Source organism: Pinus tabuliformis, chromosome 8 (assembly GCF_031772625.1).
Source record: "Pinus tabuliformis cultivar Carrire ecotype Pingquan chromosome 8, CPIR1, whole genome shotgun sequence".
Classification (NCBI taxonomy): Eukaryota; Viridiplantae; Streptophyta; class Pinopsida; order Pinales; family Pinaceae; genus Pinus; species Pinus tabuliformis.
Window position 1 is genome coordinate 993,345,873 of NC_142294.1, and position 25,800 is coordinate 993,371,672.

Below are 25,800 nucleotides of genomic sequence, written 5' to 3' on the forward strand. Positions count from 1 at the left end.
CACTTCTAGGTAGGAGGTACTCTATTCTAGGAAGCTTTTGCCATGCAGGTTAGGTGCTTTATCCAAGAATCCCAAGAGGCACTATTGTAGCAATAAGAAATTCGTTTATTTTTGTTGGCATTATGACACAGGTTTGGTGCTATGACACAGGTGTTGTCCTTGATGGCAACTCACTCAAATGACAGATCACAGTTCAGGCTCTAAGAATGAAAGAAAAGATATATACATAGGTTTCTCTTAACCAAGTTGTGTATACATGCAGGATCAATGATCAAAAGGCACGTATATGTATGCACAAACTTTCATGCAAGGAAAAGCACGTACATGTGGGAAAACTTATTTTTTGGTCCATGGTATTTAGTCCTTGGTATTTGGACCTATGGTTTTGGACCATGGTATCTCGTCTGATGTGTTGAACCCAGGTAGTAGGTCCATGGTATCGATTCTCTATGGTTTTGGACCATGGTATCGAGTAAGGCCTAAGACTATAAAAGGGGAAGGAGATCATTAGGAAAAGGCATGCACTCAAGCATTAAATATCTTATGAGGAGAAAGATCTAGAATATTGGTCATTGGGTTATGGTGCATAATTGGATCTGAACCAAGGAGGAACCTAAGCACTAGAATAAGAATAAGTTCTATTGATGGGTCAAGATCTTAAGGCTTGAATAGTAGTATCTTTTTGTGATTTTGATCTGTTATATTTGGCACATGACTTGATCTATAAATCTGATAATTTGGGTATAACTGATGTCTGAATAAGTGAAAAAGGTAAATTATCTTTTATAGATATGTACGCAGGTTCGACACAGTAGAGGTGCGTATACACGTTGGTTCAGTAGTTCAAAACATCGTATACACTGGTTGGCCTTAATACAACAATGTATTCACGCAGGTTCTACATATTGCAGTAGCGTACGTCTCATGAAATATGTTTTAGCTACTTCTGTTTATTGTTACAATGTTGTGGGTTCAAGATTGGTTTCTAGTTACTGTTAATGTATTTTGATTACAACATTCAGATAAGTGATTGTTTGATTCAGTTTTTGGTTGATGTAAAGGAGATTGGTTGATGCAGATTTATTTGATGTTTGATTAATGTTATTGATGGATCCGGTCTGATAATTTATGAAACGTGGTCCCTGGAAGAAAAGAGAAGGTTGTATCCTTCTGTAGGTCAGTACCTATGTACTAGTATATCAGCTAGTACAAGAGCTAAGGGGGTTGTTGCTCCCTTCCAGGAGAAGCTGGAGAATGAGAGAAGGTTGTAGCCTTCTACAGGTATAAGCCTACTTACTAGTATAAGACTGCACCAGTACAGAAATATTGTAAAAAGAAGTTTCTCATTAAAAGAAGATAGAGACGAATTGCAGCAGGTGGTTTTCACCCACATTGCGTTTCCACCTTATATCTTGTGTTCTTGTGTGTGTCTGTCTGCTTTGTTTTACTATTCTTGGTTACTGTCTATATGATTCTGATGCACAGATTAATGATCAACATCTGAAGAATAAATCAAATTATAAGTCTACATGTTATATGCTAGTTTCCTTAACTGTAGTTGCCTATATACGCAGTTTGCACTAACTGAAGTAGCGTATACAAATCTGATTGTGAAATGAAAAATAATTAACTTGATAATACTGATTCACCCCCCTCTCAGTATTATTTCCAACAATTGGTATCAGAGCAGGTCATTTAGAAGAAGCTTGATCGCTTGAAGTAAGATCTATCATCATGAGCAACTATGAAAAGGAGGAATCTATCAAGCCACCAATCTTTGATGGGAGCAACTTCGTCTTATTGGAAGGTAAGAATCACAGCCTATCTTCAATCTCTTGGTACAGAAGTTTGGGATATCGTGGAAGGAGGATACACATTTCCATTAGCAACTCCTACAAATACGGCTGGTAAAAAGAAGTATGAAACAAATGCAAAGGTTGTCAATACTCTATTGGGGAGTCTATCTCAATCGAAATTCATCAAGGTTATGCAATTCAAAACCGCCAAAGAAATATGGGACAAGAATGTTCTAAGCTATGAAGGAGACGATCAGGTAAAACGAGCAAAACTACAATCTCTCATAATTCAATATGAAACTCTCAGAATGCAAAATGATGAAAGTGTGGCTAATTATTTCTTACGTATAGATGATATTATTAATCACATGAAAAAATTGGGTGAAGAAATAAAAGAAGTCACTTTAGTTGAAAAGGTTCTAAGATCTTTGTCCTCTAAGTTTGAATCAAAGGTGTCTACCATAGAAGAAAAGCAAAATCTTCAGAGTATTACCATGTCACAGCTGCACGGAATCCTAACTGCTTTTGAAATGAGAAAATGGGGTCCATCAAACATGAGAGAAGCCACATTCAAAGCTTTAGGAAAAGAAGATTACAATGAGTCGGGACATATGTCAGAAGGAGAGGAATAATCAAACTTTTTCAAGAACCTTCAATGGGGTTCTGGAAGATTCAGAGGTAAGCTACCTTTCAAATGCTTTGCTTGTGGAAGATTCGGTCACTATGCAGCCAAGTGTCCTCATAAAGATAAGCTTGAAAAAGGTAAGGAACTAGTTAGATGGAACAAAAAATAGAATGTAAGTAAGAAGAGCTATTATACACATGAAGACAGTGATGGATTTTCAATTAGTGATGAAGATGAACAATGTAATGATTATAGAATTTTGATGGCTTTTGAAGATGATGATTTCTTGGATGTTATAGATGAAGATGATCTCTATGAAGAAATTTCTAAACTTAAAATCTGTTTAGAAGAAAAGAGTATGATCATAGATACTCTGACATTCCAACTTGCTGAAATGGAAAAACGCAATGAAAAGTTAGAATGTGAAATTGTGGGACTTAGAAAAGATATTGAGAAAACAAAATCTCTTAATCTTAGATTTGCTAAAAGATCTGAAACTTTGGATGAAATTATCAAAGTGCAGCATTCTCCTCTAATCAAGACAGGTCTTGGATATACTGAAGAAGCATCTCAGGCACAAAAGCCATCCACCTCCAAAAGTTATCTTGATGCAGCAAGGAGAAGTGAACAGGTTGACAATCGACAGCAAAGGCATAAAGCATATCACCAGGTAAATCAGGCTCAATCTACTTCAAGGATAAACAGAGATCACCAGGTAAATTAGGTTCAATCTACTTCAAGGATGAACAGAGATCACCAAGTAAATCGGGGGCAATCTACTTCAAGGATGAACAGAAGCTACAACCAATTGCAGGTAAATCATTCTCAATTTGCCTCAAGAATGAATGTCTATGGAAACTACAATCACCTGGATGGTAGGTTTGATAATCACAGGAATTTCTTCAATGGCCAATGTTTCTCTTGTCATAACTTTGGACACAAAGTTGCTCAATGTGTTTCCTACAAGACCATCATGACTAAAGCAGCACAAAATCAAAGGAGTGTAACTGGGATCATGGAAAGGACCTACAATAACTTTTCAGCTCTTGAAAATGAAATAGAATGTTCTATTTTTAACAACTTCGGTCATGAAGATTCTGAATGCAGGGATAGGTTTCGACAAACATCTCAGAAGGAGAAAGTTTCATTGGATCCCAAAACATGAAGAAAGAAAGAACCACAACGAGAAAGATGTGGTGTAGCATTGTGGATTAGGGAAGAACCGGGAATGGTTGCGGTTCTTCTTTCTTCATTAGTTTCAGTCATATGCGGAAGGACAGCAAAATCAGTGGTACATCAATAGTGGATGCTCAAAACATATGACAGGTGATAAAGAAAAACTTTAGTCATATAGTGCCTTAAAAAAGGAAAGGAAGGTCTCATTTGGAAATGACACCCCTGCACTCATAAAAGGTAAAGGTTCTGTTATTTTGAAAGAAAAGTCAAAGCTCGAAATGTTATGTATGTTGATGGCTTAAAGAATAATCTATTGAGTGTTAGCCAAATGTGTGATCAAGGAAATGAGGTAATATTTTGATCAAATGGATGTATTGTTCGTGAGCTTGACATAGGAGAAACAATGATCAAAGGCATAAGAACTCCAAATAATTTATACATACTCAAGGGAGGACAACAACAATGATATCTAAGCAAGAATGATGAACACTGGCTATGGCATAGAAGATTGGGGCATCTAATCTTCCCTCAGATGAGGAAAGCATGCAAATATCATGTTTTTCGTGATCTTCTTGACATGAAAATCCCAGACAATACAATATGCAAATCATGTCAGTTTGGTAAGCAAACCAGAACTCATTTCCCTGAGAAGGAAGGATCAGCTAGTAAGCCACTTGAACTTGTCCATACTAATTTGTGTGGTCCATCAACAAAAAAGTCACCTTGTGGAGAAGAATACTTTATATTTTTCATTGACGAATTTTCCAGCATGTGTTGGATAGGACTTTTGAAGCATAAATATGAAGCTTTCAAAAAGTTCAAAGCTTTCAAAACCTTGGTTGAAAATGAATCAGATCGCAGAATCAAATGCCTCAGGTCTGATTGAGGAGGGGAATTTACCTCGGATGAATTTTTCAATTTTTGTGAAGAACATGGAATAAGAAGGGAATTATCTACTGCAGGGACTCCTCAGCAAAATGGAGTAGTGGAAAGGATGAATAAGATGGTTCAACAAATGGCTCGTGCTATGCTTGATGAGTTTGGAACTCCTGCAACCTTCTAGGGTGAAGCTACATTTTCTGCTGTTACTATTCTCAACAAAAAAACATCTAGGTGAACAACACTCAAACTCCTCATGAACTTTGGTATGGTAAGACTCCTAGGGTAAAATACTTCAAAATTTTGGAAGCAAATGTTACATCAAAAGGACTGACAAAAACATTGGCAAGTTTGAACCGAGAGAAGATGAAGGCATTCTCCTTGGTTACTCTTCCTGAAGCAAAGGATATAAGTGTTACAATAAAAGACTTGGAAAAATTGTTGAAAGTATTGATGTAGTGGTTGATGAAGCAGGAAAGGCAGGTAAAATCTGAAGATTTCGAAGATGATGAGGACTATCCTTCAACAAAAAATTAGACTAATGAAGAAGAAGTAACCTATGAGGCACCAGAAGAATAAATAAGGGTAGAAGAAAAGACTCCATCCAGGTATGTCCAGAAGAATCATCCAGAAACTCAAATTTTGGGGTAGAAAGAAGCAGGTGTACAAACAAGAAGAACTATTTCAGAATATTCGAGCTATCTAGCATTACTCTCCTCCACTGAACCATGAAATGTAAGTGAAGCATGCAAAGATGAATGTTGGGTCAAGGCCATGAATGAAGAACTTGAGAAGATTGAAAAGAATAACACTTGGGAGTTGGTTCTTAGACCAAATGATAAGAATGTCATAGGGACAAAATGGATATTCAAAAACAAGTTGAATGAAAATGGAGATGTTATTAAAAACAAGGCCAGACTTGTTTGTCAAGGGTATGCTCAACAAGAAGGCATAAGCTTTGAAGAAACTTTTGCACCAGTTGCTATACTTGATGCCATAAGAATGTTCCTTGCTCTTTCTAGCTTTCAGAAGTTCAAAGTATATCAAATGGATGTGAAATCTGATTTTCTAAATGGAGACTTAGAAAAAGAAGTGTACATTGAGCAACCAGATGGATTCATCCTTGGGAATGATCCAAAACTTGTATGCAGACTCAAAAAGGATATCTATGGCCTTAAACAGGCTCCAAGGGCTTGGTATTTTCATCTGGACAAATACCTCCATCAACAAGGTTTTTCAAAAGGATCAACAGATAGAAATCTATATATAAAAATTGACAATGATAAATTGCTAATACTTGTTGTGTATGTCGATGATATCATCTTTGGTAGCAATGAAGAAACCATGAGTCAAAACTTTTCTTTGGTGATGTAGAAAGAATTTGAAATGTCCTTACCTGGTGAGCTCATATACTTTCTTAGTTTACAAGTCCAACAAAACAAAGATAGTATATTTCTATCACAAACCAAGTACCTCAAGCAGATCTTGAAGAAATATGGGATGGAGGATTCAAAACCAGTATGTACCCCTATGGTAACAAGATGCAGCCTCAATGCAAATGATGAATCAGCAGCAGCGCATCAACCAAACTATAGATCCATGGTTGGAAGTTTGCTCTATCTGACAGGTACCCGACCAGAAATCATGCATGCAGTGGGAATAGTTGGAAGATTTCGGGAAAATCCAAAGGAAGCACACCTTCTGTAGAAATTTTGAATAATATGACACATATTCACAGAGATTATCCCAATTATACAATATTGTGGAATACATCCATAATACATAACCTCCTCTACGTTGATCATCAATTTACAAAAGCAGAAACAATAACATGCGCACATAGAAGCATCAATCACACATATCAACACAGTATTTTCCCGGGGAAAGCATCTCGCTAAAAACCCCAACTATCTGTATATTATATTGATTGAGAACATGTAACAAACATAGTACAATACTCCTCACAAGTACTCAGTACTTCTCCACCTATTACACACAATACAGCTCATATTTGATCTCCAAATCTCCCCCATTGCTTTGCCTGCCTCCACTGCACAATCCTGCAAGAGAATGAATGAGAATGGCTGATCCAAACTCCTATTTACCTTGTGAAAATCACCCACACTGTAAATCACGTGAGAAAAAGCTATATTTCACTTGGTATTGGCCCACACTACACAGAGATCATTGGCATAACTCAATCCCATGCATATGCACAATCTCATGCACAACTGATAGCAATCTCAACCTCTAACACCTGTCTCCACTGAACTATACATGCACTGAGTTAACTGATGTATTCTTCAGTTGCATTATGAGTTAATAATTAGTGAATTAATTAATAACTAATTCACACAACTCATCACTTAGTCTATTGATCAGTTAGACTAAATACAACTACTTCAACTAAGTCAAACTGAACACAACTCCATTAACTGCTCATCCAACTCCACAAAACTCAACCACATGAGTTCTAACTAATGTCCTGCATGCAATAGCTCAACTAACACATAAGAAAACGTATTTCCTTCTGACAGCTACATGTGCCACATCTGTATCTCAAACTGAAGTGCTCCAAGAGGATAAGATAAAGTTTATAGTCCAAATATTATTATGAGACAATAATATTTGACTTTTCTATTTTTGACTAGCAGTCTAAAAATAGACTCTGATCACTCCTGCTGTGATCACTCCTACTGTGATCACTCCTGCTGTGATCACTCCTGCTGTGATCACTCCTGCTGTGATCCAAAAATAGACTTTGCGCCATAATTTGCCTGCGGGCCCACTTAGTGAAGGCGACTCCTTTCCACTAAGCTCCATCATCTTGTTGCATTCTCAACAAGTGTTTCTTGTTGCACACTTTTCAACACTCCCTCTAAACAAGAAAGGCTTCCTCTCAAACCCGATCATGTAACTCTGGAATGTTCTACATGCAACACATTTGCCCGCTCAACTTTGCTCCAACAACACTTGGAACAAAAAACACTCCCAAATGACCACTATGTTGGGCTAGGAACATACTCTGATGCTGAAGCTCTACCTGCTGCTGACAAGTGCTCCCTCTCTGACATCTGCGCTACTGCAACATCTCTATGCATCTCGCACCATTGCACACCTCTCTGTGCCACCTAGCACTGTGCAAAACACTTGTGCCTCTCGCATTGCTGCAGCCTACATGCTATGCGTTGTCCTGGGATTCCCTACACTATCGCTCTCTCTGTCGCTCCATCCGCATCTATATCTACCCAATCAGTCAGTTCCTGCTACTCCACATCGGGGCTCCCGTAGCAAGGTCTCATCTAAGAGGTCGGGTACCTCAAGGATCCTGCCCCTCCTCCTTGGAACAATCAATCCACATCACCCCACCTCCTACCTGAAGGTATGGCTGCATGCGATCCCTCAACCCACCTAGCTCAAAGTTTCCCCCTACTGGAGGTCTCTGCATGAGTAGATGTCTCTACTCTATCTCCTCTCAGCTTTCCTTGTTGTGGTTGCTCCACAACCTCCTAAGTTGTTGCACCAATCGTGGATCCTCCACAATCATCTGAGACTTCTTCTGGCTCTGCATGTTGAGAGATAATATACGCTCCCTCTCAACCACCAAGTCTCCATCAGTTGCCTCGCTAATCAAGGCTTTGCATGCATCTTGAACCTCAAGAGCATACAGGTTCTTGACCCGTGACCCAATCTGCTTCGCTTGTCTAGCGTTGATGTGTCTAAGGAAAACCTTTCCCTTACTGAAGACTACATCATAACCTCTATCTTCCAGCATCGCGATCGACACCAAGTTTCTCTTCAGTCCTGGTACATACTTGGCATCGTTCAAGGTAAGGTGAGCTCCATGCTCCCTCTGAAAAATAACCGTGCCTACACATGAGACACTATACTTCTCATCATTACCCATCCCTATGAGTATCTTGAGATCTTTCTCCTCCAAAGTACTGAATAAACTCTTGTCACCGATCATGTGGAAAGAAGCTCCACTGTCAAGAAACCAACCACTTCCCACCATGGATGAAACCATGCATACGAAGAGTGTGAAATCCAACTCAAACTGTGAAGCAAGTGCCTCACCTTCAGATCCTTCCTCAGATCCCTTCTTGGATTTCTTATTTGGGCAATTAGTAGCATAATGGCCCAACTCATGACAATGAAAACATCGCACCTTTGACTTGTCAACCTTGTTCCCATCAATGGAAGAACTGGATTCGGAAAGAGAAACCTTCCCTTTCCCCTTCTTCACCTTACTCGCTAAGGCACAGTTCTCCTCATCATGCATAGATGAAGAACTATCTCTGGTGCGCCATATAATCTCCTCTTTCACAAGATCTGACCAAAGTCTCTCCCATCCTAGCAATTTCTCCCTTCCATTCACTGAGTCTTGGTAGCTATGCCAACTCTTAGGAAGGCCAAGGAGTGCTAGACTCACCATATCCTCATCCTCAACAGTTACCCCCACACTTCCCAGCTCATCCCGGCACTGGGTGAACTTCGTGAGATACCTGGGCATACTATCTCCATTCTCACACTTAATGTTTCTGAGTTTATCCTTGAGCGCCATTCCACCAGCTCAAAACTCAACCGCTTTTGATCTAAAATTCATGAGAACAAAGTATTTCTTGTACAGAGACCGACTATATGGGCATTCACCGGATATCTCACCTTCCAAAGGAAGGATGAATCAGAGGCTACCTGGCCCGATTATAGACTCTGCCTGAAGAAATAGAATGTAAACACCTCCTAAATAGTAGATCTGATGATCAACAACTTCTGATATCATGTAGAACCTTTTCTACAAATCAGCTTGCTCCGATACCATGTAGAAATTTTGAATAATATGAAACATATTCACAAAGATTATCCCGATTATACACTATTACGGAATACATGCATAATACATAACCTCCTCTACATTGATCATCAATTTACAGAAGCAGAAACAATAACATGCGCGCATAGAAGCATCAATCACACATATCAACACAGTATTTTCCCGGGGAAAGAATCTCGCTAAAAACCCAAACTATCTATATATTATATTGATTGAGAACATGTAACAAACATAGTACAATACTCCTCACAAGTACTCAGTACTATCTCCACCTGTTACACACAATACAACTCAAATTTGATCTCCAAATCTCCCTCGTTGCTTTGCCTGCCTCCACTGCACAATCCTGCAAGAGAATGAATGAGAATCGCTGATCCAAACTCCTATTTACCTTGTGAAAATCACCCACACTGTAAATCACGTGATAAAAAGCTATATTTCACTTGGTATTGGCCCACACTACACAGAGATCATTGGCATAACTCAATCCCATGAATGTGCATAATCTCATGCACAACTGATAGTGATCTCAACCTCTAACACCTGTCTCCACTGAACTATACATGCACTGAGTTAACTGATGTATTCTTCAGTTGCATTATGAGTTAATAATTAATGAATTAATTAATAACTAATTCACACAACTCATCACTTAGTCTATTGTTCAGTTAGACTAGATACAACTAGTTCAACTAAGTCAAACTGAACACAACTCCATTCAGTGCTCATCCAACTCCACAGAACTCAACCACATGAGTTCTAACTGATGTCTTGCATGCAATAGCTCAACTAACACATAAGAAAACGTATTTCCTTCTGACAATTTCATGTGCCACAACTGTAGCTCAAACTGAAGTGCTCCAAGAGGATAAGATAAAGTTTATAGTCCAAATATTATTATGAGACAATAATATTTGACTTTTCTATTTTTAACTAGCAGTCTAAAAATAGAATCTGATCACTCCTGCTGTGATCACTCCTACTTTGATCACTCCTGCTATGATCACTCCTGCTATGATCACTCCTGTTGTGATCACTCCTGCTGTGATCCAAAAATAGACTTTGCACCATTTCCTGCGGGCCCACTTAGTGAAGGCAAATCCTTTACACTAAGCTCCATCATCTTGTTGCATTCTCAACAAGCATTTCTTGTTGCACACTTTTCAACACCTTCAAGCAGTTAAGAGGATTTTCTAATATCTTCAAGGAACAGAAAACTATGGTTTATGTTATCCTAGAGACACAGATCTCACACTTCATGCATATACAGATGCAGATTGGGCAGGAAGTGTGGATGACAAGAAAAGCACTATTGGTGGTGCATTCTTTATGGGTTCTAGATTAGTATCTTGGTTCAGCAAGAAACAAAGCTCAATAGCATTATCTACAACTGAAGCAGAATATGTGGCTGCTGCATCTTGCTGCACACAACTCTTTTGGATGATGCAAACTTTGCAGGACATTCAAAACACTTGTACTCCACCCATCTCCATTTTATGTGATAATACAAGTGCAATCAGTATTTCAAAGAATCCAATCATGCATTTGAAGACCAAGCACATACCTATCAAATTTCATTTTCTTCGAGAACAAGTGCTTGAACAAAAGGTCAAATTGGAGTATGTCCCCTCCAAGGAACAAGTTGCTGATATATTTACCAAACCACTACCCAGGGAAACATTTGAATACCTCAGACAAAAGCTGGGAGTATTTGATGCATCATCTTGCTGTTAAAATTATCTGCTTCAGAGAATAGTGGTTGTACACGAGTTTCATGAAGCGTATCTGTGTACATACACCTGTTTCTATGGGTACAGTCGCGTATATGTTGGTTTGAAGAAAAACAGTGGGGCCAGACTCAGGATGAAAAGATTCTGATATGGGTTTGACAGAGACCATCTGGCACAGGTTCAGGGGGAGCATATACTTCTAATAATGCATTGTTGGCATTATTTTAGAAGATCTTAGTTCAATTTCACAGTTGTTTTTGTTCAGGTGGAACAGGTGCAGAGGGAGATCATGGTTGTCGGTCTGAATGATGATTGACAGATACTGTTGATGTTAGTCGTTGATGACTATCATAGTCCTGTCTTAGATATTTAGCCTCTATGTCATGTATTTCTTTTATTATCAAGGTCATGTAATGGACTATGTTGGTTTCCCCACTATGCCTGGGATGGATGATGTAATGTTCTTATTTTATCATGTGTAAAATTTTGGTGTATCCCCACTTGGTTGGGTGGATGAGTCAATATTGGTATATCCCCACTTGGTTGGGAGATGGATGTATATATAGAGTCTTTGGTGATAGGAAGATCATTTATGATGTATAGACTCATGTTCTTTCCTGTAGAACAATTTTCTGTAGACCTTGCCTACAGTCAGGGGGAGCATGGACAACATAGTAGAGCAAAGATTTCAGCATGTACTCAGGGGGAGCATAACCCTTTGCCCTTGATGACAAAGGGGGAGAATGAATTTGAGTGACTTGGGGTTGCCATCAAGTCCAAAGGGAAAGATTGTTGGCATTATGACACAGGTTTGGTGCTATGACACAGGTGTTGTCCTTGATGGCAACTCACTCAAATGATAGATCACAGTTCAGGCTCTCAGAATGAAAGAAAAATATATATACGCAGGTTCCTCTTAACCAAGTCGCGTATACACGTAGGCTCGACGATCAAAAGGTGCATATACATATGCACACACTTTCATGCAAGGAAAAGCGCGTACATGTGGGAAAACTTATTTTTTGGTCCATGGTATTTAGTCCTTGGTATTTGGACCTATGGTTTTAGACCATGATGTCTCATCCAAAGTGTTGAACCCAGGTATTGGGTCCATGGTATTGATTCTCTATGGTTTTGGACCATGGTATTGAGTAAGGCCTAAGACTATAAAAGTGGAAGGAGATCATTAGGAAAAGGAATTCACTCAAGCATTGAATATCTTATGAGGAGAAAGATCTCGAATACTGGTCATTGGGTTATGGTGCATAACTGGATCTGAACCAAGGAGGAACCTAAGCGCTAGAAGAAGGATAAGTTCTATTGATGGGTCAAGATCTTAAGGCTTGAATAGTAGTATCTTTGTGTGATTTTGATCTGTTATATTTGGCGCATGACTTGATCTATAAATCTGATAATCTAGGTATGACTGATGTCTAAATAAGTGAAAAGGGTAAATTATCTTTTATAGATCTATACGCAGGTTCAGCACAGCAGAGGCACATATACACGTTGGTTCAGTAATTCAAAACAGCGTATACGCTGGTTGGCCTTAATACAACAGCGTATGCATGCAGGTTCTACATATTTAAGTAGCGTACGTCTCATGAAATATGTTTTAGCTACTTATTTTTATTGCTGCAGTGTTCTGGGTTCAGGATTGGTTTCTGGTTACTGTTAATGTATTCTGATTACAGCATTCAAAGAAGTGATTGTTTGATTCAGTTTTTGGTTGATGCAAAGGAGATTGGTTGATGCAGATGTATTTGATGTTTGATTAATGTTATTGATGGATCCAATCTGAAAATTTATGAAATGTGGTCCCTAGAAGAAAAGAGAAGGTTGTAGCCTTCTGCAATTAGAAGCCTGCGTACTGGTATAAGACTGCACCAGTACAAAAATATTGTAAAAAAAAGTTTCTCATTAAAAGAAGATAGAGATGAATTGTAGCAGGTGGATTTCACCCACATTGGGTTTCCACCTTATATCTTGTGTTCTTGTGTGTGACTGTTTGCTCTGTTTTACTGTTCTTGGTTACTATCTATATGATTTTGATGCATAGATTAATGATCAACATCTAAAGAATAAATCAAATTATAAGTCTGCAAGTTATATGCTAGTTTCCTTAACTGTAGTTGTGTATATATGCAGTTTGCACTAACTGAAGTAGTGTATACAAATCTGATTGTGAAATGAAAAATAATTGACTTGATAATACTGATTCACCCCCCCTCTTAGTATTATTTCCAACAACTTTGAGTTCTTCATTAGTGCATTGATAGTATATTGTTTATTCCATGCAATATTTCAATATTGTATATAGCCATATTTAGTATGCTTTTATAGTTTGACTTATATGCTCACTTTTCTTAATTTAGGTGTTTTTCTTAGTTTTGTTTTATGCACAGATTTATCTTTAATAAAAGTGCACAGTAGAGAAGGGTTCTATATTTTGAGTAGGGGACACACTTCTAGGTAGGAGGTACTCTATTCTAGGAAGCTTTTGCCATGCAGGTTAGGTGCTTTATCCGAGAATCCAAATAGGTGCTATTGTAGCAATAATAAATTCATTTATTTTGAGTTCTTCATTAGTGCATTGATAGTATATTGTTTATTCCATGAAATAGCTCAATATTGTATGATCAAATTACAGTTAATATTGTCATAATATTTTGACTTACCCTCTTTTAGAGGGAAACTAGAGTGTGTGTCAAGCTTGCACGTCACAATTGTATCATGCAGAGTTTACTTAGCACGAGTTTTGTAGATCTAAGTAGCTAGATACCTGTTGGAATTCAAGAGGGAACAATACTACAAAGTGGGAAAGAGGTTTTGCAGTTAACCTACCTTTCACATTATGGTTATAGTCGGTTTTTCGGCAAAATGCTAGATACCCCAACTTCCTTTTTATGACTGAGTGCAAGATTGAATCCTTCGACATATTCCTCACTCAATTGTCATTAAGCAATGGGTTTTCTCAGAAGTGCTTCACATCTATAAACTTTACCACTGTTGTTATTGAGTCTTTGGATGTGGTTATATTTTCAAAGCACACACGTACAAGAAGACAAGAAATAATATGCCCGACTAATTTTAAGTTATCTTCCTACGAATATGGTGTTCCCTTCCATAAACCTGATGAATCGCTCTACTTCTTTCTAGTGGACAAATTTGGGAATCTTCATGAATTGTGAGACAATTTCAACCCCATAACTATCAGTTTCTTATTTAAAGTTATACCCACTAGATTAGAACCTACACAAGGAGAATTCCATTCCTATTTCAAAATAACTTGCAATCGACTTATATCATGCTATTTAATATTTTATGTATTTCTTCGCACCCTTGGCCTGTGACATAACGATGCAACAATTTACCTTGCATTTTCTATACTAACACTCCTAAACAATAATAAATCATGCCCAAAATTGTCATTTCAAATTATCTATGCATCTCACCTTTTAGTTTTTCAATTATCGAAGTTGTTACCTATATTGATGAGATCATCAATAGCCGAGGCCACAACGACAATATCTATTAGAGTTTTATCTGTGTTGCACTAAAGGTGTTTTTCCTTCAGCAGCACTACAATGCATTGTAGTTTCCATTCAGCAGAGAAGTGTACCCAATAGCAACCTTGGTCTATGTGCAAATGGGTTGAATTCACAATAGACTTTATCTATTGTTTTGAAGGTGTTTCTCCTTCAATAGTACTTCATCTCAATAGATCCTTTCAATATACACCTTCAGCAAATGCATACAGCCTTGGCGTACATGCTATAGATTCCAGTTTCGTTGTGAGGGTATAGTAATGATGAAATAATCGCATCGATTTTAGGCATCTTATTGTTGTTGTATGAAAGCATGTTTTTCTAGTGTTTCCCAAACTTATATAGAGCCATATTTATTATACTTTTATAGTTTGACTTAGATGCTCACTTTTCTTAATTTAGGTGTTTTTCTTAGTACTATTTTATGCACAAAATTATCTTTAAGAAAAGTGCACAATAGAGAAGGGTTCTATATTTTGAGCAAGGGACACTCTTTTAGGTAGGAGTTACTCTATTCTAGGGAGCTTCTGTCATGCATGTTAGGTGCTTTATCCTAGACAGAGTTCAAAGTCCTTGCATCCTTGACAAAGTCCCTGCCACACAAGACATCGGTGGATAGAGTTCCAAGTCCCTAAATTTTCCAAAAACCCACCTGACCCTAGCTATCTAGCCTAAAATCCTTTACATTCCAGTCATATCTTGGTTTTGATTTCATAGAGAGAGCCCTCTCTGGTTTGGTAGGGCTAGCTAGCAAACTAAAAGCTTGGTATGTGGTTACCTCTGTCGATCTCTTCATCAGCCTAGGACATTATGGAGGATAACAGAAGGCATGAAAACTAGGGAGTGCCAAGGTGTTCTAGTGAATGTAAAGTTCATAAGCCATGGAAAAATGCAATGCTAATTGTGAGGTCATGACTGCCAAGGTGTGTTAGGGAATGCTAGGTCATGCTAAGATGTGCCAGATAGTACGAAGACATGTCAAACAAGCTAAGATGTGCCAAGTGCTAAGGCATGCCAAGATGTACAAGGGTTCCAAGTCCCCGGCTCCTCTTCTTCCATATGATATCCACTTATGACATTTCCTTTGCAATATTTGGTGCATTTGATAGTTATAGGTCATTTATAGGTTATAAATGTCTTCAGAGTTTCACTTCTAATTGAGTATTCAACTGAACATATCGATTCTCTTATATATAACTATTTTTCCCTCCACCCAATTTTCATAACTTCAATAACCATTAGGTAGGGACATACATCTTCGATGTTTCTTTGCTTTTTTAGTAAAATATTTCTGAGACTTTAATTTATTAAAAGTTGTAGAATTTACAATTTATGAAGTTTCAAGGTCTAATTTTAAAAAATATAATTCTTTAAAGGGTGCTAGCTCAATGTAAGAGCACCTGCTTTACAAGCAAGAGGTTGGTGGTTCGATTCCATCATGCCCTGACATCCATATGGAATGGCAATGATCAATTTTTGGTGAGGGAGGCTCGTTTGACCATCACCAATGAGATTTGGTGACATTTTTCAACCCTCACCAAAAATATGAAATGGTGACGGTCAACGAACACCACCATATATACGCATCAATAGTGACGACCCTCAAAGGTCTGTAACCATAAATAATTGTTGTTGATATTAAATGGTGACGGTCGTTTTCCGTCATTATAGTCATTATTCGTGATGGACATTGAATGTCACCACAACACCTATACTTCTAGCAATGCGGATTTTGGTGATGGTCAATGAACATCACCATATATATGCACCAATAGTGATGGCCATTAAAGATCCATCACAATAAATCATTATTGTTCATATGAAATAGTGATGGTCACTATCCGTCATTATAATCAATATTCGTGATGGACCTTGAATGTCACCATAATAGCTATACTTTTGGTGATGCAACCTTTGGTGACGTTCAGTTTTTTGTGGCTAAGGCTATGGCCCGTCACCATTGCTCATATGCAATGGTGACAGTCGCTATCCGTAATTATAAATCATTATTGGTGATGAAATTTGAATATCACTACAACTCCTATACTTTTGGTGACGCCATCTTTGGTGATGTTCAGTTTTTAGTGACGGAGGATATGGTCCATCACCATTGCTCATATGAAATGGTGACAGTCATTATTCATCATTATAAATCATTATTGGTGATGGACTTTGTATGTCACTACAACACCTATACTTTTTACAATGCCACCTTTGGTGACATTCAGTTTTTGGTGACTAATGCTCTTTTGACCATCACTAATGAGCTTATGGTGACATTTTTCGCCCCTCACAAATGTCCTTTTTTCTTGTAGTGGAACGATAGAAACCTAGTGTTGTCCTCCCATATATACCCAAAAGTACATGGAGGCCCAATCCATATTAGTGTTGTCTAATGCAAAACTGCACAGTGAGGGCATTCCCATATACTTTACGTACTGTAACACCACCCTATATACCTGAAGGTACGTGGACGAGATACAATATACTCACGTATGTGGAATGAGATATCACACTAGGGATGTATTGCAGACAAGTTAGCAAAAACTGCTATGTTTTACAACGCCGGAACATGTCTCTAGCCTAGAACCTCTAAATGTTATTTGTTAGGTGACAATGCTCCATTAGGTAAATTGAGGTTAATTTTAAGTTGATCTTGATTAAGAATTTGCCTTTCAAGGTTCAACATGTGATGTATTTTCAATTCCTAGAATGCAACTAATATGATAAGAATTCTTTTTCATTCAATTTAACAATGAAAATCTTAGCTAATAGGGATAGAGCAATCAGATTCTTGTAATCAAAGAGAAAATAGCACAATCTAATGCAATTTCCCTAAACTATTCCTATGAGCACACACAAAAAATTTCAATGCACGATACAAGTTTCAATTTTCAATTCCCTTAATTTTATGATGAACAAAAAAGGAAACTAATGCACATACAATCAATCAATCTTCTTACAAGAATGAAGACTTTACGACATTTCTGTTTTGAAGGAAAAGAAGACTTTTACGACACTTTCTTTCAAACAAAGATTAATCGACTATAATCTAACTTTGGCGATGAATTGATAATGACAAAGAAATCATTTAATAAACATTAATTAATCAAGTCAAAGTAGGGCTAGCAAAGGAGATACAATCTTGATTTCAGAGACAAGACACTCATTGATCATTCAAAAAGTATTCAAACATAAGAAATTTGGTAAAAAACCCTATCCAAAGATGGAAAACTGACCCAAGGAGGATCAGCGCAGCCCTGAATGGGAGACAATGTGCTTCAAAGCACTGTCCCTAAGCCAAGGGTGCTCTATAGCGCATTGTGTCCCTCACAAGCCTTCGTTGGTGACAGTAATCCATTTCAAGAGGCAACTAAACACAGTTTTTGACCAAAATTCACTTCAACAAGGCTAAAATATAATCAATGAAAGGTAGTAAGGTCTGTTGGAGTGTCCTAGGATGTGAATAAGCTACTTGTAATGACGATCGTTCCACAATGTGGTCACCAATTTGTTATGAATGATTTGGTATCTATAGATAAATACTAATTCCCTAGATAAGTAGCCATATCTTAAACAACAGTTTAAAGCAATTTAACCATTTTCTATAAACAATAGATAAGACAAAAAGAATGAGAGGACCTACTTGTACTTTCGCTTTCCTCTTGCCTCCTTTGTATAGGTCTTGTCGCTCCTTCCCTTACTTAACACGCTTGAGAAGCACCTATAAACATCAACAGAAGACAAAGAACCAATCAAAGCAAAAGATCTATTGATTACAAGTAAATGGAATCAGATACATTCACACATATAAGCATTACATATCAAGACAATCATATGGAAAAAGGTGTAAATACTTTATTGAATATAAGAAATAATTACAACCATGAAGCCTCATTCGAAGTCACTCCTCCAGCTTTGGTTCCATCCACATCACATTATAATCATGACATTTCGACAGCATAATGACACTTACAATAGTCTCAATTTTCAAACTAACATCATCTCCTTACAATTCATCAAAGTCTAGCCCCTTCATCACTTAGATGATGTTAGGTCCCTATAATACTAATGATTACCCCATTACTATTGTATTTATATCCCTTATTAATATTGTTGTGCCCCTATTGTCCCTGTATTGTTATTATTGTGCCCCATAGAATCCCTCTATTGTTATTTTTGTGCCTTTATATTATTATTGTTAGGTCGGCTAGGTTATATTGTGACTCCTTAGACTCCTATATATAGAAAGGAGGTTTTGTCATTTGAATCATCAAAGAATCATTCATTTTTGTAATGTAAAGGAGGTTTCCCCCTCGAAGAGGCTGAATTCTAAGGCGTTGATCTATCTTTTCTATCTTTTTGTGAGCTGGTTTCATAACATTTGGTATCAGAGCTTTGGATTCTAGGGTTTTGTTGCTCCAAATTGGTCATCATGGCATTTTCACTATAACTTTTTTTTCTGTGACGTTTCAGAAGTAAAAAATAAAACTCATTTGAGACGAAATCGCACTGAACCTCGGATCTGAATTTCAGAGCTTTTCGCGCTATATTTGTGGAGATATGATCTAAGGAAGTTGGTATTTTTGCAGACTCTTGAATTACATTCCAAACAGGTGACCTGGGGAAAATCATCATAACTTTCTCTCTGAGCATTAGATTGAAGTTTCATAAAAATGTATAGAAAGAGGATGGATTGTAGTTTCTTGTATATATTTTTTAGAGCCAAAGGTCGAAACAGGGACACATACAACTTCGCTCTACTGAACTAGTCCATAATCAGGTCATTGTGGGAGCTTTGGCATAACTCTTCATTGGAGAATCCAATTTGGATCAGACTGGTGGAATTGGAAAGAGGACATAGAGGGATACTGTAGGTAACAATTTCAGAACTGGATGATCTGAAATTAAAGAGATACATTAGAGGCAATATCAAGCTCCTACAAAGTGAAAAAAGGTGTGTAGATTTTTTTAAATTTTCGCTTAATCTTGGTTTGAAAAACTATTTGGAAGGAATTCAAAGGGCATAGTAGAGCATTATTATCAGTAACTGATTCCCCGAGGAAAGAAAATGCAAACACCTAGTAAGCAACGTGAAAGCTCTAGCATGATTCATGAAGAAGAGGAAGAAATGTTGCATGATATATCAAAATTACAAGACCAAATGCAAAAAATGTCACTCTCACAAAAGCTAACAGAAGCTAATATAAATGGTGTGGAATCTAAGATAAAGGGCATGGAAGCTAAGATGGATTATTTGAAGCTAGATTTGAAGACAGATTTGAAGAGAGACATGGCATATTTGAAGACAGACATGGCAGATTTGAAGACAAATTTGACAAATTTTCTACAAGAAATACTTACAAATGGTGAAAGGGTAGTAAAGGAAACTCATGATGCGAACAAAAGAAATGTTAATCATGATTTCATAAACTCTAATGTTGGATCGAGGACCCACCATATTTCAAAAGTCAATATGAGGAAGTTTGATAGCAAGGAACCTACAACATGGATATTATAGATGGAGCAATTTTTCGATCTCAATAATGTGCAAAACACACAAAAGATACGTATTACAACTTTATATTTGGAACTAAATCAGTTTGTATGGTATTAATGGCTTTGCTCTCATAAACAAATTATCACTTGGGAAATTTTTACGGAAGAATTAACAGCGCATTATGAGGATACAAAAAGCAACACTTTTTTTATCCAATTGATAAGTCTCAAACAAAAGGGTTCAATAATGGAGCACATTGAAGAGCTCCAAAAATTGAACATAAGGGTAAAAAATATTCCAAAAGGGCATAGGATTGATGTGTTCATATTGAATTTAAAGGATAATATCAAACATGATGTTCGCCTTTGGGAACCTAATTCATTAGAGAAGGCATTCAGGTTAGCAAGAAAAATGGAAAGAAAAATTATGGCAACCAAGAAGCAACCACTCACAACTATAAAGATGGAAGTGTTGTTGCCCCTAGTCTTCCACAACCTATAAGGTTGACACCACAACAATTGGAAGAAAAAATAGCAAAAGGGCTTTGTTATAGTTGTGATAGCAAATACACTAAAGGTCATAAGTGTGCTGAGAAGAAAGTATTCTACATAGATTGTGAAGAGGAAGAAGAAAAGGAGAAAGAAAGGTCAAAAGAAGAGGATATACTCCAGGAACAAAGCCTAGATAAAGAAGAAATGAATCCGACCATATCTTGTAATGCATTGGCAGGAATTACCACTCCTCAAACCATCAAGATAGAAGGACAAATCAAGAAGAAAAAGTTAATGGTGTTGATTGATTCAGGAAGTACCCACAATTTTATTCATTGTAAGGTAGCAAAAGAATTGAATTGCTTCCTATATCCAGCACCAGAGTGTCAAGTGATGGTTGCAAATGGAGGAACAATAAATTTCTCTGGAAAGTGCCATAATATCAAGCTATCCATGGGAGAATATGTATTGACTAGCCCAATGCTTTCCATTCCAATGCGAGGTGCTGATGTTGTACTAGGAGTCCAATTTGTTACAATCCTTGGGTACAATAGCTTTTAATTTTCAAGAACTTTTCATGAAATTTTCTGCGGAAGGAAAGGAAGTTGAATTAAGGGGTATTGCAGGGAAACTGGGAAAGATAATCAGCTCTAACAGTATGACAAAGCTTCTAAAAAAGGAACAAAGAAGTGTAATTGCACAATTATGTTCACTAGATGTTTCCACATCGAAATCATCTATTTCTCTAGATCTCCAAAAAGTCTTGGACAATCATTCCAAGGTATTTGAGACTCCCCAAGGTCTCCTACCTATTCATGATCATGATAATGCTATTCATCTGATTCTAGTAAGTGTTCCTCCAAACATCAAGCCGTATAGATATCCCTATGCCCAAAAGAGTGAAATTGAACGTATGGTTGCAGAAATGCTAGAGGCTGGTATAATTCAACCTAGTCAAAGTTCTTTCTCTACTCTAGTAGTAATGGTGCACAAGAAGGATGGATCATGGGTGCATGTGCCTGGATTATAGGGAGCTCAACAAGCTCACTATTAAAGATAAGTTTACCATTCCTGTCATTGATGAATTATTGGATGAATTGCATGGATCACTTTACTTCACCAAGTTGGATCTTCGTTCAGGATTTCATCAAATCGGAATGAAGACTGAAGACATTATGAAAACAACATTTAGAATTCATGAGGGTCATTATGAATTTTTGGTCATACCTTTTGGCCTTACCATTACACCTTCTACATTTCAAGGTTTGATGAATTCCATTTTCAAACCCTTCCTTAGAAAATTTGTGTTAGTATTTTTTGATGATATACTAATCTACAACAAGTCTTGGAAGGATCATGTTGAACATGTTGACAGGGTGCTACAACTATTGGAGGAGAAACAATTATATGAAAAAAGATCCAAATGTCTCTTTGGAGTACAAGAGGTGGAATATTTGGGTCATATTGTATCTCATGAAGGAGTTAAGGTAGACCCTAGCAAAATTAAAGCCATTAAGGAATGAAAAATCCCCACATCCATGAAGCATCTGCGAGGATTTCTCGGGTTGACAGGGTATTATCGCAAGTTTGTTAAAAATTATGGGAGAATAGCAACACCTCTAACAACATTATTGAAGAAAGATGCATTTTCATGGACTCCAGAAGAAACAAAGGCCTTCGAACATCTTAAAGAGGCAATGTGCCAAGCACCGGTCTTAGCTACACAGGACTTCACAAAAACCTTTATTGTGGAATGTGATTCTTCAGGAAATGGAATTGGTGCTTTTTTAATGCAAGATGAAAGACCCATTACTTTTGAAGGTCACCCAATCAGGGGAAAGTTTTTACACAGCCATTTATGAGAAGGAAATGTTGGCAATACTACATGCACTTAAGAAATGGTGACACTACCTAATGGGAAGACACTTCAAGGTAAAAGCGGATCATTATAGCCTTAAATACTTTTTAGAACAAAGATTATCCTCTGAAAAGCAACAAAAGTGGGTCACAAAGATGTTGGGTTATGACTTTGAAATCATCTACAAAAAAGGGAAGCAAAATGTGGTGGCAGATGCACTCTCAAGAAAGGATGAGGATGTGGAAGCATTGTTGTGAACTATTTCTATTATCCAACCAGATTGGATAAACTAAGCAAGGGAGGAATGGAAGAATGATGAAGAAGTGTGGGAACTTATTCAAAAGTTACAACAAGATTCCAGTACGTCTGATACATTTAGCTAGCAAAATGATTTGTTATGGTACAAAGATCGCTTATACCTCTGTAAGAATTCCCAACTGAAACAAAAGATTCTTATGGAATTGCACACTTCTCCCTTAGGAGGGTGTCACACGGAATCAGTCAGTGCCTTGAAGTCTGCATGCATCAATGGCAGGTTTCTCGCCTTTGACGTCAGTTTACATCATTGACTTTTGATCGAAGGATTCCGTGAAATGTTTGACATCAACTCGTTCATTCACATCTCATGGATTGTACTGGGTACTTTGAGAACCATTGACATTACTGGTGGTCTCTCTCACACTTGTTAACAGTTTACATCATCGACTGGTAATCGAGTGGTTTCTACCATGTTCGACATCAACTCATTTATTCGCATGGCTAGAATCGTACCAATTCAGGAAGCGGAAATGAAGACCCTTGATCTAGTTTCCACCATCCAGGCTGCGAGGAGTTTTGTATTCGTTATCTGAGTAGACTAATCATAAACAGATGGCTGCCCCCATACTGTGTCTACAAAAGTCTATGATTATGATGTACTGCAAGATCATTCCTGTATCAGAGTAGTTAGTCATTTAGTTAAAGTTTTTATCTGAGTATGGGAATGCCTACCTCAGTGATGATATAATCTTATACATGTATTTTGTGTTGAAAATTGCAGGTTCTAACCAGGCCCTCCATGAGATAATCCTTGAAATGATAAAGCGCTTCACCCTTCCTAGATAATACAAAACCCTAATCTATTCCAGGCTTCGCACTTTAGGGGGCAATCTGTTACACTAAAAAATGTCACCATGACTATTTACAGTTAGTATGGCTCAATCAATAGTCATGCTACCCTCTTAGGCAAGTCTTATGCCTCTGCTCTCCATGTCAAACTCCAAAAAGAGAGAACCTGCGTCCCCAGAGATAAATACATTTATACAAGACTTTCTCTCTTTTTTGAAGTTTGACATGGAGAGCAGAGGCATAAGACTTGCCTAAGAGGGTAGCATGACTGTTGATTGAGCCATACTAACTGTAAATAGTCATGGTGACATTTTTTAGTGTAACAGATTGCCCCCTAAAGTGCGAAGCCTGGAATAGATTAGGGTTTGTAATATCTAGGAAGGGTGAAGCGCTTTATCATTTCAAGGATTATCCCGTGGAGAGCCTGGTCAGAACCTGCAATTTTCAACACAAAATACATGTATAAGATTATATCATCACTGAGGTAGGCATTCCCATACTCAGATCAAAACTTTAACTAACAGACTAACTACTCTGATACAGGAATGATCTTGCAGAACATCACAATCATAGACTTTTGTAGACACAGTATGGACGCAGCCATCTATTTATGATTAGTCTACTTAGATAATGAATACAAAACTCCTCGCAGCCTGGATGGTGGAAACTAGATCCAGGGTCTTCATTTCTACTTCCCGAATTGGTACGATTCTAGCCATGCGAATAAATGAGTTGATGTCGAACATGGTAGAAACCACTTGATTACCAGTCGATGATGTAAACTGTTAACAAGCGTGAGAGAGACCACCAGTAATGTCAATGGTTCTCAAAGTACCCAGTACAATCCATGAGATGTGAATGAATGAGTTGATGTCGAACATTTCACGGAATCCTTCGATTGAAAGTCAATGATGTAAACTGACATCAAAGGCGAGAAACCTGCCATTGATGCATGCAGACCTCAAGGTACTGACGATTTCTAAGTCATCTCTCTAGATAATGTGCTGATGTCGATAGAAAGCGACCCGTTGCAAGCAAGCCTGCAACACGAAATCATTGTTCGAGTTGAAGAAATGTTGCTGTAAGGACTGACTCAGGGATGGTCAAATGGATGACAAGTATTTTGCAGATGAAAGTTTTGCTTGCAGACCTCTTGAACACATAACGACACAACAGATGGCTTGGTGATAAACAACTCAAAGTTAATCCTCAGAACCCGGCTGAAGACTTTCAATGTGGTTTGATCAACTGTGAGGTAAAGGATTTCCCAACCCAGGTGAATGAAAAAGTGTCGTGTTCAAGAGTGGTAATAAAGTTTCTTCTGAGACAAAAGGTAACAAATAGGCTCATTCTTCTCTCTTTTCCCCCACCATTTCTGGCAAGTACCTCTTTATTTTTAACAAGCTTGAGGAGGATAACATATGCTTGATTATAAGCTCATCCTTCGGATGAGTCCAACCTAGTTTTGATTCGAACCCTAGGAAGGAGTGGTTCGTTCCTGTTTGTAATTGAACATGTCCTTTACTGTGAAATGTTTAACGAGCCCAGTATAGGAGAAACTCGGCGTTTTTCAATTTTATAGAGTCTGAAAAACTTAAGAAGACTCCAAGTTGAACTTTTTCGTAAATTTGTGTCCCTCAAGCCCGAAAAAGTATAAAATAATACCTGGGGGAACCGCTTGATCTTGCGACCAAGGAGTACTTTCATAATTAGTGCCACTGACCTGAAAAGTAAAAAGCGATCAAGGACACGTCGTTTTATTTCCGTATCGAGTTTGAAACGACAAAAACCCGGCAATCTTTTCCTGATTTTACGGTCAGAAAAGGGCTATAAGGGGACCGTCTTTTAATTCCGTTTTAACGAGTGTAAAAGAAACGCTCGGCAATCTTTTCATGTTTTAGGAGTCAGAAAAGAGCTTAAAAGATGACTCTGAGGTTTCACTTTTTCATAAGTTTTAACGAGTTCGAAAAAATGATAAAAATGTACTCATGATTTTCAATTTTTCGTAAATTTTAATGAGTTCGAAAAAGGGATAAAAATGTACTCATACGGCCGACTTTCAATTTAATTTACGAGCAGGAAAAGACGGAAATAACTCGGCATTTTCATTTGTTTTACGAGAATGAAAGATAGCAAAATAATCTCGAGATTTTCATGAGTTTAATGAGTCTTGAAAATATCTGAAATTGACTCGAAATAGGTTTCATTTTTACAAAAGCTTGAAACAGATAAAAAACTATGCTTCTAAGTAGTTTC